The sequence below is a fragment of the Peromyscus maniculatus genome, chromosome 8 (genome assembly GCF_049852395.1).
Source record: "Peromyscus maniculatus bairdii isolate BWxNUB_F1_BW_parent chromosome 8, HU_Pman_BW_mat_3.1, whole genome shotgun sequence".
Taxonomy (NCBI): Eukaryota; Metazoa; Chordata; class Mammalia; order Rodentia; family Cricetidae; genus Peromyscus; species Peromyscus maniculatus.
Window position 1 is genome coordinate 69259180 of NC_134859.1, and position 17257 is coordinate 69276436.

General features: G+C 41.3%; 1 pseudogene; it reads left to right on the top strand.

The window, feature by feature from the left end:
- Positions 1 to 7811: 7811 nt before the first annotated feature.
- LOC143274476 (E3 ubiquitin-protein ligase RBBP6 pseudogene) lies at positions 7812 to 10745 on the top strand (annotated as a pseudogene).
- Positions 10746 to 17257: the final 6512 nt, after the last annotated feature.

A 17257-nucleotide genomic window follows, 5' to 3' on the forward strand; every position in this document is an offset into this window, starting at 1 on the left:
CCTGTATCAGTTCCATTAATGTCTAATTATTGCTGTTATTATTAAGTAAATTTTTCAATGAGATGAGATGAATTACAATGCTAATTGCTAATATGGTGGACATTATATATGTCCCAGGAAAATCGTATATGTCCTACAATATTTCGTTCATAGTACAAACAAAAAAGATCTTAAATTCCTGAGTGGTGAAATTGTCATTTTTTTTGAGAAATATTCAAAATTAGTAAAGAAAAATTTTATTAATTTGATTATTTATTAATCAGTTTAAAGTGTAAAATTATCAAGTAATTTATCTCAGATAAAATCCTCAAAAGATTGCCCTATGTGTCCAATTCCAGGTATAATTAATCAGGTTAGGCAAATGGCTGATTCGTATGGTAATTTTTGTGTGTAGTATCATTGTTTGGCCAGTATGGTTCACAGGTGTAGCACCAAAAAAGGTGTGTTGCATGCTGACTCAGGCTCCCTGAATGGTTCCTGTGAATTAAGCTCTCACCAGGGCAACCCCTAATCACTAGGTAGGGTTGCTGGGACCACAACAGATTATATACAACATCAAGGCAATACACCAATGAAATGGAAGTTGTCACGAGCCTGGCAGGAGCCAACTGTCTGGCTGGTACTATGGGGCTGGCCATGCATGTGTGCTGCACACAAGATGGAGGTAGTGGTCATGGCCAAGGCAGTGGCTTAGGGTGTCCTGGAATTGGCAGCAGCTACACTGAACACTTTTTAAAAGTAAGGGAACATTCTGCTGGTGATCTCTAACCAGGCAGGGGTCTGTGACTTGTCCAGCTGCTACAAGCATGGAACTAGAGAGGCATCTAGTATGGATACCTTTCTCTCTGACATGATGGTCTATCTGCCACAGAATGTGCATGTTTCTGGCAGTGGTTACAAGAACTGCTGCCATGAGAGCTGCCTGGTCTAGGAGTCCCTGGCTCACCGGCCTAGTGAGGTTCATGACCTACAGGCTCCCCACATGGCTGTAGGGTCAGGCAGTCTCAGGGGGTTTGTACTGCTTGAGGGCTCTGCAAGGTGACAAAATTCATCTGCAGCCACTCATGGGCATTAGGATTTGGTCATGCCAGTAGCCCCAGGAGAGGCATGTGGGTTTCAAATCCACAAGTTTGGGTGCCAGAAAAAGTGATGAATCCATAGGAGTCTGTTTAAGAAGTATTAGTGTAATTTACTAAGGTAAATTGAGAAAATACACTCATGAATACAGAATGTAGTAGACAACTGAAGTCATTCTCTGATCTGACTGGGACCAAAACCAACTCACAGGCAGGAACAGGGAGATATCCCTTATAAGATATCACATACAATGGCAGAAAGCACTGCCTTTTTCAGTCCCTGTAGCCCAAGGTCATGGGTGGAGCAAATATCACTACACCTCTACTTGTATTACAGTTTAGGACATTTTTGGGTTCCTTTTCTCTGCCAGTTAGAGAAATTGTTTACGTGTTGTTATTTCTAACAGCTGTCATACAAAATATTGGCACAAGGTTGGGTTATTTAACATTCCCTGTGGGAGAATCTTGCATTGATAGCTCTGAACAGGCTGAGAATTATTGTAAGTAGGTACCATGAAGGCAAATTTTTCTCTGTCTTTTCTTGTAAGGGTATTGAGAAGAAATATTCTTTTAAACTGATAAGTATAAAAAGCCATCTTTTAGGTAATGTAGTAGGCAAAGGAATTCCAGATTGTAGAGAGCCCATTGGCTGAATTACCTTGCTAATAGTTCTTAGATCTGTCACCATTCTCCACTTACCAGATTTCTTTTTAATAACAAATCCAGGGGAATTCCAAGGGCTGGTTGATTCTTAAATATGCCAAGCATTTAACTGATCATGTACCAGCTGTTCTAAGGCCTATACTTTCTCTGTTTTTAAAGGTCATTGCTAAAACCATACAGGCTTGTCTGTTTACCATTTTAAAGGTAGGGCTGTGGGTGTCTTTGAAAGATCAGCAGGTGTTGTGCCCTGTTCTTGTACTAGCTGGATGATTGGTAACTGATGTTTATAATACCTTCTAATATTTTTCTCAAAAATCTGTGTTAGTTTATGGTTTGTTTCTGAGGTTGTTAATCTGAGTATTCCATTGTTGTAATAAATCATGTCCCCATAAATTCATTGCTGTATTAGCCACATATGGCTTTAATTTTCCTCTCTGTCCTTCTGGCCCTATACATTTGACCTATCTAGCACTCTGTTTCACTTGATATATTGTTCCAATCCATAACATCTGAACATTTACCTCCTGAAGAGGCCAATTTGGATGTCAGGATTCTGGTGCAATTATTGTTACTTCTGCCCCTGTGTCTACAAGACCTTCAATGAGAACATTATTCATTTGTATTTTTAATTTTGGTGTTTGTTCATTTATGGAAGTTTGACAAAAAAATTCACTTCATGGTTTCTCCCAAATTTTTTGTTCTCTCTTCTATAGCTGTTCTATCACCCAGAGCAGAATGATTTTTTTTACAATAGGAATTAGATTCTTTAATTGCTCTAGGAAGGGGTTTCTTTTGATGATGACACGAAAGGACTGCACTGAATTTGACATGTGGGCCTATGAGAGGTCCCTCAGGGAGTATCCCAATGGCAAAGGCAAAGGATTACCTGGTTGTACCTTGTTGATCTACATTCATTAGTCCAATGACTACCTTTACCATACCTTCTGCATATTCCAGAAGGGAGGGGCATTCTGTTGCCATTGTTCCTTGAAAAAACATTATTTCTAGGAATGCCCTGTTTCTAGCCCCTCTTTAGGTGACATTGTTTACTGCAATTGAAATACCTGGCATTAATATTTTTTTTAAACCTCTAGAAATCACCGTTCCTACCCAAGTATCATCATGGTCATGAGATTCAATATTTACTGTATCTCAGATCCATTCCTCCAAGGGTAATGATCTTGCCTTTAATGACCTATTTACCCATTTGCATTGTGCATTAGCATTTTCAAAAGCCAGAGATTCAATTATTATCTGTCTAGCTTCTGAATTGGTAACATTCTATTTACTGCTGAAGACAATCTTTGTAAGAAATTAGTGAAGGTTTCTTTTTGCCCTGTATAACTTTTGTAAATGACTCAATTTTCTTTCCTACTTCTTCAGTTCTGTCCCAAGCATTCAAGGCTGCTATTTGGCATAAAGCCAGGGTGTGGTCATCATATAGAGATTGTCTTTCTACATTAGCATAATCTCCCTCTCCAAGAATTTGATCTTGGGAGATTTCCATACCTCTAGTCCTACTTTGTTATTCAATGGTCTCAGCCCCATCCACCCACCATTGTCATTGGGGACCAGCTACAAAGACAGCTGTAACCAAATCCTTCCAGTCTTGAGGGATAATTCACATTGACCATGAGTTTTATGTCTGCTTCACAAATGGGGGATACATACCATCTGAGACTATAGCATCTTTGAATCTCCTTAAATCTAACATTTGCACAGGAGTCCAGTCAGCTCTCATAGAGCCTTCAGCATTTGGCAGTTCCTGTCAGGTTATTGGATAGATTAAGGTTGGCTGTTTGAAAGCCTTAGGCTGTTTTTCTGTAACTATATAATGCAATGCTGAGATTGGTTCACCTTTAAATTCCTATGTCTGGGTCTGACTATCTCTATGATCTATTTTAACAAGTTTACCTAAAACTTTTATCTTGGCACTCATATTAACCAACTTTTTAAATCTGCCGACAATGATGATTCAGATGTGAGACTGACTGCTTCAGCGTAGAACAGTAGAAGCCCTAGTGGGTTTCAAAGCAGCTACCTAGTGTGGTAGCAGCCCAAGATGGGGATGAGAGCCCACAACCCACCAGCAGAGAAGAAGCAGAGAGGCTGCAACAACAAATTGGCCAGTGGGTTAGGGACTCTAGCCCATGTGGGGTGGAGACTCTGGCTGCATGCAGCTCAGACCCGAGCCAGAGCCTGCAATGCCACAGGCAAGCAGTTTTCGGTGAATTTGTGCCCCTCAAGATGGACACCAGATGTTATTCAAATCTTAAATGGTCTAATAACAGAAAACCTCCAGCCAGATATTGGGGTGAAAGCTGAAAAATCAGAGAAGCACAACAGTCAGCCACTAATTCTTACCTCTACAACATCCTCAGTCTAAAGCGAGTGATTTCCTGTTTCCTCATACCTTATATAACTTTCTGTGTCCTGCATCTACTTCCTGGGATTAAAGGTGTGTGTCACCACTGTCTGGCTCTGTTTCTCTCATGTAGCCCAGTGTGGCCTTGAACTCATAGAGATCCAGACACATCTCAGCCTCCTGAGTGATAGGATTAGAGGTGTGTGCCACCACTGCTTGACCTCTATGACTTATTAAGTGGCTGGCTTTGTCCTCTGATCCTCAGGCAAACTTATTGGGGTACACAATATATCACCACACAGGTATGATCTTGTGTGTGTGCTTGTGGGCTGGCATCATGGTGTGGATTGGTTTCTGTTTGAGACAAGGTTACTCTAGGGACCTGAAAATAAGTACCAATCCCAGTGCAGGAAGCCTGGAGACAGATTTCAACACAGAGCTCTGTTAAGGCAAGGGGGCATAGACATAGTCAAAGCAACCAACCCAGGGAGCCACAGTGAAACAACTGGGAGTTTCACTCTGTTGCTGAGATTCTGGAATGCCATCAGCACACCAGCTACAGGGATGGAGGGGTGGGGTGCTTGATTGAAGAGTCCATTTATCTTTTTGCCTGGAAAAACTTGAGAAGACTAAAGGTGATTGTCAATTTCCCACAGGCCATACTGTTCACTAACTAGTGCAAATGTATTAAAGGTCTCAGTTGAACTGTGATTTCCTAAGAGAAAATATGGTTAGATATTGGGGTCAATACAACTCGCAAAAGTAAGCTTTGATGGTACTGAATTGCTCTACACTACACTTGCCACGGACTGGCCCACCGGGAGTACCACGACCGTAGGAGAATCAGGGCTTGGGTAGTCAGGAAGGCAAGGATTCGGCGACTGACAGACAGACAACAAACACACTCGAAAGTGGTTTGAATCTGCTGCAACTTTACTTCTGCAAATCAGTAGTTTATATACAGAAAAGAAAACTATCAAGTCATACAGGGAACAACAAGAGCTTGGCAATAATTCAATTACATCATCTTTAAAAAACATCAAGCACACAGTTATTAATCGGCGCTAGACATATCCTTTCACTCACAAGAACTTTATGACCCAAAGAGCAGTCTGTGTTTTTTAAACTTAGTACAGTTCCTAGACTTGTGTAGGCTTCTTGCAGCTGTGTCCTTCATCTTTATCTCAGCCGCTCGCTAGTTTATTATGTATTTTTACTTTTCTGGTTCTCATGACCCATTTAGCCAATTTTGATGCTGCAGATCCTCCCTAAGTATTTCTTCAGTTCTTTACCATATATCTCCTCTAATATAAAACCTTTTTACCTGCTGGAATATGGACATTTGTACTTTTACACTTGTAAGGGGAAAGGGTTCTGCTGTAGTCCTTAAGTTTTCTATGCTGAACTTCCTCAACAGAGGGGCCCACTATCTGCCTCCTATGAGATAATGTTTTCTTCCATAAATCACTTTAGTTGGGGTTCCTAGTGGGTGAGTGTTCATTCCCTAGAAATGCCTGAACTATTATACTTTCTATTATCTAGCAGCTTGAGGCTTGAGGTCTTTAAGGAATAGTTCATTCTGCTATATCTAAATAAGGTCCATGTCCAGCTTCCCCTTTCCTCCACAGTTCACAACCCAAGCATTCATTAATTTTGGCTGTGTTTTATAGATTAATTAGAACATTATCAGAAAAGCAGTTATACAGAACCCATAGCCCAGAGAGCTCATGATCTGTGAAGCACGTCTCCTTTGAGAAGGAGGCATAACACGGGCACTCTGCCAGGGACCTCCAGGGAGCTTAGTCCCGTGGGACACGTATCTCCCGTCCGCTATTATTGACATAATTGTTCATGTCACACGAACGACACTGGAGTTGGTGTGGCATACACTTACAGAAAACCTAACAGCAAAAACTGCACTAATAGTAATTGAATGTATTAACAACTAAGTAGGTCTGTCTTCCGTTGTTCTTTTAAAATTGAGACAGGGATTCACATAGACCATGCTGCCAATATACCCACTATGTGGATCAAGGGCCACAAGTGCATTGCCATGCCCAGTTTTATGATTTTACAAAAGAGAGGCGATTGAAGCCAGGGCTTGTTGGTTGCTAGGCAAGCACTCCATCACCTGAGAAAACTCCCCAGGTTTGGTTTCTTTTAAAAGTAGTTAATTACAGAAGGGACAATGGCTGGTAAAGAAGTGAGTTTGTGAAGAGATGAGGAAGATCACATTTTCAGAGTTTGTTTTAATTTCTGGTGCTCATTTCAACTGAGGTATTTTTATACTAAAGGAGATAAAATGCCAGCATATTTCTTTCCTTTTGAAAAAAATTTAGGGTTCTGTTTTGTATAAAATGTGAGATGAAGCAGGAGGTTTTAAGGCAGAGGGGGTAATGGGAATAAAGAGGTAAAGAAGGACAAAGGAGCAGACTAGATGGTGGGGTTTCTGAAATAAACACAGGTTACCACAGGCTCCAAAGCAATGGAGATAATACATGGTGGGTGGGTTCATACATCGAAATGTACCAGCAAAGGAACATTCCCTTTTCATCACTTGATTTTCTAATGTGTTTGTCACTGTTAGTGAAAGATGATTGACAGAGAAACTTGACAATGAGAAATGAGATCAGTGCCGTGGGTACCTGGGATGGGCTACAGAAGCCTTTGCAGTAGGAGAGAATTGGACAAGCAAGCTAGACATAGTCTGGAAAGAGGATAGGCAACTCTGGGTGGATGCGCAGAAGCTCATGATGCAAAAAGGACAGTGTCCATGAAAGGCTCTGCTGATCAGCTCTCTGATGGAAATGGGCATTTAAAAAGTTGGGAGACCTGGAAGTTTCCCTAAGAAATATGGATAGTTTTATTGAATATTTTAGGCTAAGTATTAAGAGCATTTAAAATTCAGCCATGGAAGACAACATGAAGAAAAATGCTTGATGCCAGATGGGACCCATAGACCCTCAAATCTTGATGGTTTGTTTGTTTATTTTTTTTTAAAGTCTTACATAGCCTGGTCTCTAATTCATATGTAGCTGAGTATGGCTGTGGTGATATTTTGTTTGTGCCCTACCAAATAAAGGTGGCCTGAAGATCACAGGGCAGATCCAGCCACTAGTCAAACACACAGGCCAGGAAATGGTGGCACACACCTTTAATCCCAGCACTCTGGAGGAGAAAGCAAGAAGATCAGAAGTTCAGGGCCACCCTGGGCTCCATATGATTGAATCAGTCTAAAACAGCCAAGGGGTGGGGATGGGTCACACCTTTAATCCCAGGAGCAGGGAGGAGGGGACAGTAATATAAAGCCAGTGGATACAGGATTTCAGGTCATTCTGTCTGAGGATTTCTAGAGAGGGCATCTCCCCCTGTCAGCTGAGGAGTATAAAAGGTAAGAGGGGGCTGTGGGTTGTCTCTTGGTCAAACTATTCTTTCAGCATTTACCGTGATATCTGATCCTGGGTTTTTATTATTCAAACAAATTAGAATTGGTGGTATAGCTGGTGCCCAATGTGGGGCAAGAACCAACTACCCTGAGAGTAAGCCATTTAAGCTCTACCCCACAGAGCTAGCTTTACTCTGAGACAGCATCTCTGAAGACAGGAGTTAAGTCAAAGTGCAGGACTTCAGGCCCACACAACTTGGTGCCAGGGCTACAAAACGACAGGGTTCAGAGGGGTGCCTAGCCCACAGAATCCTCTGCCACCATGCCCTGTGTGCACTATAAATTTTCCTCTAAACTCAACTATGACACGATCATCTTTGATGGGCTCCATATCTCCCTCTGCGACTTAAAGAAGCAGATTATGGGCAGAGAAAAGCTGAAAGCTGCCATTAGCGACCTGCGCATCTTCAACGCAGAGACGCAAGAAGAATATACAGATGACAATGCGTCGATTCCTAAAAACTCATCTGTGATTGTCAGAAGAATTCCTAGTGGGGGCGTTAAGTCGGCAAGGAAGACACAAGCTCTAAGTCGAACTGAACCAGTGATTGGGACTACACGGGCAACCAAAGACTCTTCTGCATCCATTTCTCTGGCCCAGCTTACAGAGACTGCCAATCTGGCTGAAGCCAATGCTTCGGAGGAAGATAAAATCAAAGCGATGATGTGGCAATGTGGCCGAGAATACGACCCAGTCAGTTCCGTGAAGAAACCTCTGGGTCCACCACCTCCATCTTATACCTGTTTTCGTTGTGGTGTCCCTGGTCATCGTGTTAAGAATTGCCCAACAAACGGGAATAAGAACTTTGAATCCGGCCAGAGAATCAAGAGGAGCACTGGAATTCCTACCAGTTTTCTGACTGAGGTGAAAGATCCTAACACGAAGGGTGCGATGCTCACCAACACTGGAAAATACGCAATACCGACCCTAGATGCAGAGGCCTATGCGATCGGGAAGAAAGAGAAGCCACCCTTCTTCCCAGAGAAACCGTCCTTGTCGTCATCATCTTCAGAAGAAGAAGAAAAAACACCTATCCCGGAGGAGCTCCTGTGCCTCATCTGCAAGGACATCCTGGTGGATGCTGCTATCATCCCCTGTTGTGGAAACAGTTACTGTGATGAATGCATTAGGACAGCACTCCTGGAATCAGATGAACATACATGTCCAACATGTCATCAGAACCATGTTTCTCCGGATGCTTTAACTGCCAACAAGTGTTTACGACAGGCTGTTAATAACTTCAAAAATGGAACTGGCTATACCAAAGGACCTCGCCAACAGTTCCCTCCACCCCTACCCCCAATACCACCACCAAGACTGCTCCTTCAGAGGAGCCCCCAGCCTCTGGCGCGAACTTTGGTACGGAGACAGCTGGATCCTCTGAGGATCCCAGTGACGTCTTCCCCAGCTCTCCCAACTCCCTCTGTATCTTCGTTAACTTCAAGTCCGGCTCCCTTGGCTCCCTCTGTGCCTGGAACTCCATCTTCTGCCCCAGCTCCGGTACCGGATTTGACTGAGACAATGTCTATACCAGTCCATTTGGAAAAGTCAGATGGTCCTTTTCGGGGTTCGGGTGATAAAGTATTACCAGCCGCAGCGCTGGAAACAGAACATTCTCAGGGAGCCTCCTCAATTGCAACTGGGGCTCTTACTCAGGAAAAGGGTCACGAAGTGCCTGTCCTTGGAACTGCGTCTCGGTTGGCACAGTCCTCATTGCAGGGACAGTGGGTCCCCACAACTGGTCCGGTAAGAAAAAGTGCTGCTCGTCGATCAGGTTGGGGACATTTCAGCAAGCATGGCTACCTGGTTTCTCCACCACAGCAAGTCAGAAGAGGGGAAAGAAGTCACAGGAGCACAGAGCGTGGGCGACACCACAGTCAAAGATCCGAGCGGGCTCAAGGCCCATCCCTCCCAGGATCTCCAGTCTGTGTGCCTGTTCCTCCACCTCCTTTTTATCCCTGTATGCTCCCGGTTCCTCCAGGTGCCGCTCCCCTGCAGTTCTCGCCTGGGTTTCCTCCTCACCAGCCCCAGCCTTCAGGATACAGTGTCCCTCCTCCAAGGTTTCCACCAGCTCCTGCCAGTATATCGAAACCTTGGGTATGGTCGTCAGGAGTGCAGACTGCTCATTTAAACTCCATGCCTACAACGCAAACACGCCTTTTGTCTAGGGAAGAATTCTATAGAGAGCAACGACGACTGAGGGAAGAGGAGAAGAAACAGTCCATGCTAGATGAGTTTACAAATGATTTTCCTAAGGAGCTGACAGAAAAAAAAATTCCGAAGAAGCATAGGCGCTCTTTCTCAAGGTCTAAATCTCCCTGTACTGGTTGATCGGATTCAAGAGGTTCACACACTTACTCAAAGTCAAGATCTGACTCTGGATCCTCCATCCAGCCACTCACACTCTCGCTTCTGTCCATCATCATCTTCGTACCCCAGGAGAGGCAGAGGCGAGAGCCGTCATCACTGTTCAGGATCTAGATCTGGAGGATGCCACCGATCCATGTCAAGGTCGCCTGAATATAGACGTTATCATTCTCGGTCAAGATCTCCTCAGAGAAGGTCCACCCCGCTATGACATCAACTCCTATTAAGGGCCAAGCCTCCACTTCAGAGACCCATTTGAGAAACAGGGGTACCACACCGGAGAGGAAATACCTACCGAAAGTGGTACAACAAGTACAACAAAGGGTATGTTGTGGGGCACTGTCTAGAATCTCAGCTACCAGGCACGACTTCTCTCCATAGAGACTTTCACCTCTTTATATCAGAAATTCACCCTTCACAAGAGGGTGCCGAGAAGACTATGCTGCTGGACAAAGTCATAGAAATAGAAATCCAGGTGGCAACTATCCAGAAAAGCTTTCAACAAGATATAGTGACAATTTGAAAGATGACACAAAATCAAAAGAGAAGGAGAGTGGGAACAGTCCATGAAACCATGATGGAAACAAGCACAAAGGACACGGAAAACAAAGAAATTGGGAGGAGGAGAGTGAGAGCTTCCTGAGTTCCGAGCTGTTAGAGACATCCAGCAAATGCAGGGAGTCGTCGGGTGTTGATAACACTAAGGCAGATACACCATTTGTCCTCCTAAGGAGAGACGATGCTATACCTATTGAGGATGAACTGACGGAGGCAGAATCCATCACTTTCAAACCAGTGTCTGAGAAGGACAAGAGAGAAAAAGACTAGCATCTGAATCTGTCTATGGGGCTCAAGCTTCACAGGTTCAAACTCGATTTCCTTTTTCTACAATGTCTAGATTTGTCTCTTGGGGTTGACATTCTGCTAAGCCAGCACACAGAAGACAAACATATGAGTGAAAATGTCACTTTGTTAGTTTAGAGTGTGAACTGTATTAACCAGTGGGGTAGGTGTGTTTTGTTAATTTGTGCACTCATTATGAACAAAGAAAAAATAAAAAGCTCCTAAACATCTCATGACCCCAGTGTTTTGTTTGTTTGTTTGTGTTTTCAGTTTTGCTTTTTTCCACTCCTTTCTGATACTTTACACACATGGCAAGTTGTGCAGTCAACTTTATATCCTATGGGGCTACTTCTTCCATTTAACTTTTTGCAAAGCATTGCCACAGTGGTATTGTGCCTAATTCGTCACATCTGCCTTTAGTTCTACCCCTTGTGTATCCTAGCAGTAGAGCTACCTATTGAAAACTGGTACAGCCACTCTGGAAATCCTGAAATAGCTAAAATAAATCCACCATCTAAACTCTCCTGGGCCAAATGCTCAAAGGACTTGACATCATCCAGAGATACTTGCTCAGCCATATTCATTGCCACTGTATTCACAATAACTAGGAAATGGAAACAGCCTAAATGACCTTCAAAACTGAATGGATAATGAAAAGGTATTTGTATACTAAGGAACTCTACTGCGTTGTAAAAAAGGTTGAAACCATGTATTTTGCAGGTGAATAGGTGGAACTAGAGTATATACTGAGAGAAGGAATCCATACCCAGAAAAACAAATGTGTTTTCTTGTATCTGCAGTGCTTAGCTCATTATCTTCACATAAGTCACCACAGTAATCAGAAAAGTAAAAAGAGACCAAGTCAGGGGGGCTCTAGATTGGGCGATGGGAGGTCAAGGCGCCATGAATCAGAAAATGGGGAAATTGGAGTTGAGCTTTAAGTAGGCAGTGGCAAAAGTGAGCAATACAGAGAGGTTAATAAATAACACTAAGAATGTTTCATGAAACATATAGACCATGTGATTTCATGCTTACCTAAAATTACATGTAATATATAGGTGTATACATAGATGTATAGTTTAAGGAAGTTATGACACCGGGTAATAATGCTCCCTGCAAGAGCCATGAACTATGTAATGAAGCCCCCAGTACCATGTATGAGAGACATGAGTTCTCTTGAGTTGTTGCAAGGGTAGTCCAAGGGATACCCCCAAACAAAACAACATAGGCTATTGCTGTTGCCCTTGTTTGCCTCCAGAATTTGAAGGCAAGGCCCTGTTGCTGGAGAAGTCATGCTCTTCAAACACTGGACTTGGAGGAAATGTACAGGAACTGACTCCAAAGTCCTCTCCCTGATGACTGGCTCTCAGAGAATCAGAAGATTCTACGGAAGCTGCCAAGGGATAGGTGCATTTGCTAGTCCTACCCCACTGTAAACCTATGTACACAACAGTGACTGGCCTGGCAAGATATCCACAGTGATGCAATACTGGCACCTTTATTTTGGTTACCATCAACTGTCTGATTGGACTTAAGGCCTGCTCAACAGGAGGGATTCATATCTAGTACTGTAACCCTAGCTAACTACCCATGGCTAGAGAGAACATAAACCCAGGAGGAGAGCTTACTACTCCTACTTCTTAAACCAACAGGATTTGTTTTCTCAGTAACTATCCTTACACAGATACGTGGGGCTCTCACCCCTCATCCAAGACGCTTCTTTTTGCAACAGATGAAGACAGTTATAGAGCCCCACAACTGATCCAAATGTAGATGGTAAGTGACTGGGGGTGCCAACCCTATCTGATATATCTGCAACACAACCCTATGGTGATATTTTATTTGTATTAAAATGTTATTTGTATGTTAATAAATAAAGTTGCCCAGGGGTCAGAGCTATTAGCAAGCCATAGGAAAGCAGGGTGGTGGTGGTGTGTGCATGTAATCCCAGCACTTGGTAGGCAGAGCTAGGTAAGTCTCTGTGTGTTCAGGGATACAGCCAGCATTGGATATACATGCCTTTAATCTCAATACCAACCATAGAAGACCTGGAGGTCTACACAGACAGGCCATGATGAGGCGGTCATGTGGTTAGGTTTACAACCAATGAGAAGGCAGAACAGAAACTATATAAAGACTTTAACACAGGAAGTAGCTCTGGTTCAGAGAGGTAGGACCACTGCAGGAGGAAGGGTAAGGTTTTAGCTCATGACTCTGACCTCTTCGTTTTCTTCTTTACATTGGTTCTGTGTTTCCTATTTAATAAGACGGTTGGTTACATCTACATTTGGCACCCAAAGTGACAAGAATCCACTAAAAACCACCTGGCTTGGCTTGGTCCGGCTTCCTAGCTCAGGCCCAGGTCTGACTGACCCACAGCTGGAGCTACTTGCTTAAAGCTGCTGCTACAAACAACTCAGGCCTGCCCTGCCGAACAGGGCCCGTGCCTGTAAAGCCAAGGCTTGACTTGGCTCAAACGGCTTCTCTCTCTCTCTCTCTCTCTCTCTCTCTCTCTCTCTCTCTCTCTCTCTCTCTCTCTTTCTCTCTCTCTGGATTCACACCTCGAACACCAGGTGGGTGTTTTGAAATTCCCTCAGATTTCTACTGTTCTATGCAGATTTAGTAAGTCAATTAAGATATCTATTTAAAACAGAATTTTTTTCTACATTAAAAAAATGGGCTTTATGTGTACATTGGGAAAAAATTGGGCTTTGTTTGAAATTTTAGGCACTCTGACAATGGAACAACTATATGAGAAGATTAATATTAATCGAATTATTCAGTTTATTACTTTTCTTATCCTCATTTTACTATTTAAAAAGAGAGTCAATTTAAGTGCCAGGATAACAGTCTTAGAAAAACCTGTTAAACCTGTAAAAATGACTTATAGAGAAATTCAAATTCAGACAGGAGAAATTAACAGTGAAGTTGTTTCAAAATTGGATCATAAGGTTACAGAAAGAAAGCCTGTTTTCACGCAATCACCCTTAATTTATCCGGTAGCCATACAGCAGCTACCTGGTGAAGAGAATGGACAAAATACTTGGATTCCAATTGTAATGTTAGACTTATGAAGATTTAAGGAGGCAATAGCATCTTATGGCATGCATCCCTATATTATCTCAAGTGAAATAGAGTGCAAGATGGCTCGAATGCATAGGTCCAGAAAGACAGAAAGGAAAATTAAAACCATATGTGGCTAGCATAGCTATGAACCTGTGGGGTCGAGACTTGTTGCAACAATGGAATATTCAGATTAACATTCCTTTAATCTCAGAAACAAATCATAAACTTGTACATGTTTCTGAGAGAAATATTAGAAGATATTATTCTAATGAGTGCTCACCAGCCATCCATGTCATACAAGAACAGGGGAAAACAACTGATAATCTTCCAAAAACACCAACAGCTCTACCTTTAAAATGGTTAACAGACAAGCCTGTATGGATTCAGCAATAGCCTTTAACAACAGAGAAACTCCAGGCTTTAGAAGAGCTGGTAGAAGAACATTTAAATGCTCAGCATATTGAAGAATCAACCAGCCCTTGGAATTCTCCTGTATTTGTTATTAAAAAGAAATCTGGTAAATGGAGAATGGTAACAGACCTTAGAGCAATTAACAAAGTAATTCAGCCAATGGGCTCTCTACAATCTGGAATTCCTTTGCCTACTGTGTTACCAAAAGGATGGCTTCTCATAGTTATTGATTTAGAAGACTGTTTCTTTTCAATACCCTTACAAGAAAAAGACAGAGAAAGATTTGCTTTCACAGTGCCTACTTATAATAATTCTCAAACGGTTAAAAGATTTCAATGGAGGGTCCTCCCACAGGAATGTTGAATAGCCCAACTCTGTGCCAATATTTTGTACAACATCCATTGGAAGTGGTATGTAAAAAAATTTCCTAAATCTATAATTTATCATTATATGGATGATATTTTATTAGCTGACTCAAATGCAGATACTTTAGAAAGAATGTTTAAAGAAGTAAAGACAATTTTGCCTTGCTGGGGATTACAAATTGCTCCTGAAAAGATACAAAGAGGAGATTCTATTAATTATTTAGGATATGAAATAGGGCTACAAAAAATTAGACCCCAAAAGATGCAAATTAGGAGAGATTGACTACAGACTCTTAATGACTTTCAAAGATTATTTGGAGACATTTCTCATCTAAGAACTATTGTTGGGGTAAAAAATGATGAACTGAATAATTTGTTCAAAACCTTAGAAGGTGACAAGGACTTAAATAGCCAAAAGAATTATCACCTGAAGCTGAGAAAGAATTGGCCTTAGTAGAAAAGAAAGTACATGAAGGACATGTAGATTGTATTGATCCAAAGCTGGATTGCATTTTGGTTATTTTACCTTCTAGGCATTCTCCAACAGGAATATTAATGCAGAGGGAAGATATTATATTGGAATGGATATTTTTACCAAATAAACCAAATAAAAAAATAAAAACTTATGTGGAAAAAATCTCTGACTTGATTTGGAAAGGAAAATTGAGACTTCGTCAATTAGCAGGAATAGACCCAGCAGAAATTGTCGTACCTTTAACTAAGGAGGACATTGAAATATTATGGATAGAAAGTGAACCTTGGCAAAGAGCTTGCAGTAATTTTTTGGGAGAAATTAACAGCGAATATCCCAAAAGCAATAGAATTGATCTTATAAAGAGAGCTGATTGGATCTTGCCTCAAATTGTACAGAAAAACCCACATCTGGAGTTTGTACATTTTATACAAATACCAACAAACAAGGAAAGGCAGGTTACAAATCAGAAATTTTAAGTAAAGTGGTTCAAAGTCCTTATAATTCAGTTCAAAAATCAGAATTATATGCTATTCTGTTGGTATTAATGGATTTTTCAGAACCTCTCAACATAGTAACTGACTCTCAGTATGCTGAAAGAGTGGGATTATATATTGAGACTGCAGAATTTATCCCTGATGCTTCAGAATTAAATTCACTATTCATTCAATTACAAGATACAATCAGGAAAAGGAGTCATCCTTTATATATAACTCACATTCGATCCTATACTGGTCTGCCAGGAAGGACCTCTAGCACAAAGCAATGATGAGATTGATAAATTATTGATAAGAAATGTGCTGGAGGCCTCAGAATTTCATAAAAAAACATCATGTCAATAGTAAAGGTTTAAAAAAGGATTTTTCCATAAGCTGGCAACAAGCCAAAGAAATAGTAAAGAAAAGTCCTACTTGTTCCTTCTACAATCAAATGCCATTATCAGAAGGATGTAACCCAAAGGGTACTCAGAGGAATGAAATCTGACAGATGGACGTGTTTCACTTTGCAGAATTTGGAAAATCGAAATATGTACACCACACCATCGATACTTATTCAGGATTTCAATGGGCAACTGCTTTGAGTTCTGAAAAAGCTGATTACCTGTAATCACTCATTTGCTAGAAGTTATGGCCATCATGGGTATACCTGCACAGATCAAAACTGACAATGCTCCATCATATGTCTCTGTTAAAATGAAACAGTTTTTTGCTTATTATAATATAAACCATATTACAGATATACCACATAGTCCCACATGTCCAGCAGTTATAGAAAAATCAAACAGAACTCTAAAGGATATGCTAAATAAACAGAAAGGGGTAACAAAACCCCCCAGAAATAGACTACATAAAGCTCTATTAACTTTGTATTTTCTCAATGCCAATGAGAAAGGAACAACAGCTGCAGAGAGACATTGGATAATAGGAAAAACTACAGAATTAAATCAGCCTATATACTTTAAGGATGTGCTAACCTCAGAATGGAAACCAGGATATGTGTTACATTGGGGACGAGGTTTTGCTTTTGTTTCTACAGGAGAAGATAAGCTGTGAATACTATCAAAATTGATAAAGGTTCGATTTGAACAAGAGAGACCTCTTAATTAGAGGAGGTGATAGTTCATCAACCAGCATGAACATCCAATTTAAACTAACTTATACCAGTAAAACATGCCTTTCCATTTAATCAGATAATAACGTGCCAAAAAGGAACATCCCCCAAAAACCTTGGGGAAAGGTTTTTGTTTTTGTCTTTTAGGAGAACGAAGGTTAAGGAATTTGAAGAACACTGGACAAATGAGACAACTGAAGAAAAGGGACAAATCATCTATCCCAGGAAACAGAGTGAAATGGTGTATGGGTATATATTATCTAAAAAATTTTATGTCTTCCTAAATGTTTGTTTCTGCTTTTCTCTAAAGATTTAACATTATTGGTCTTCTAATAGTCCCAGTTCAATTAAAATTTAAAGCTGACTTTGGAGTTGGAGAATGGCTCTCTCCTTCTTTAAACTCAAGCATGTTGTTAAAAGGAAAATGCAAACTCCCTGTATCATGCCAGAAGAAAAGAGCCATCTTCTGCTATGGGACAAGAGAAAAGCCAAATTAATTAAGGGACTATTCTATTACTAATCTCAACTCTTTGATTCTATTCTGATTCTTTAAACTTTTCTTAAAGTATGAA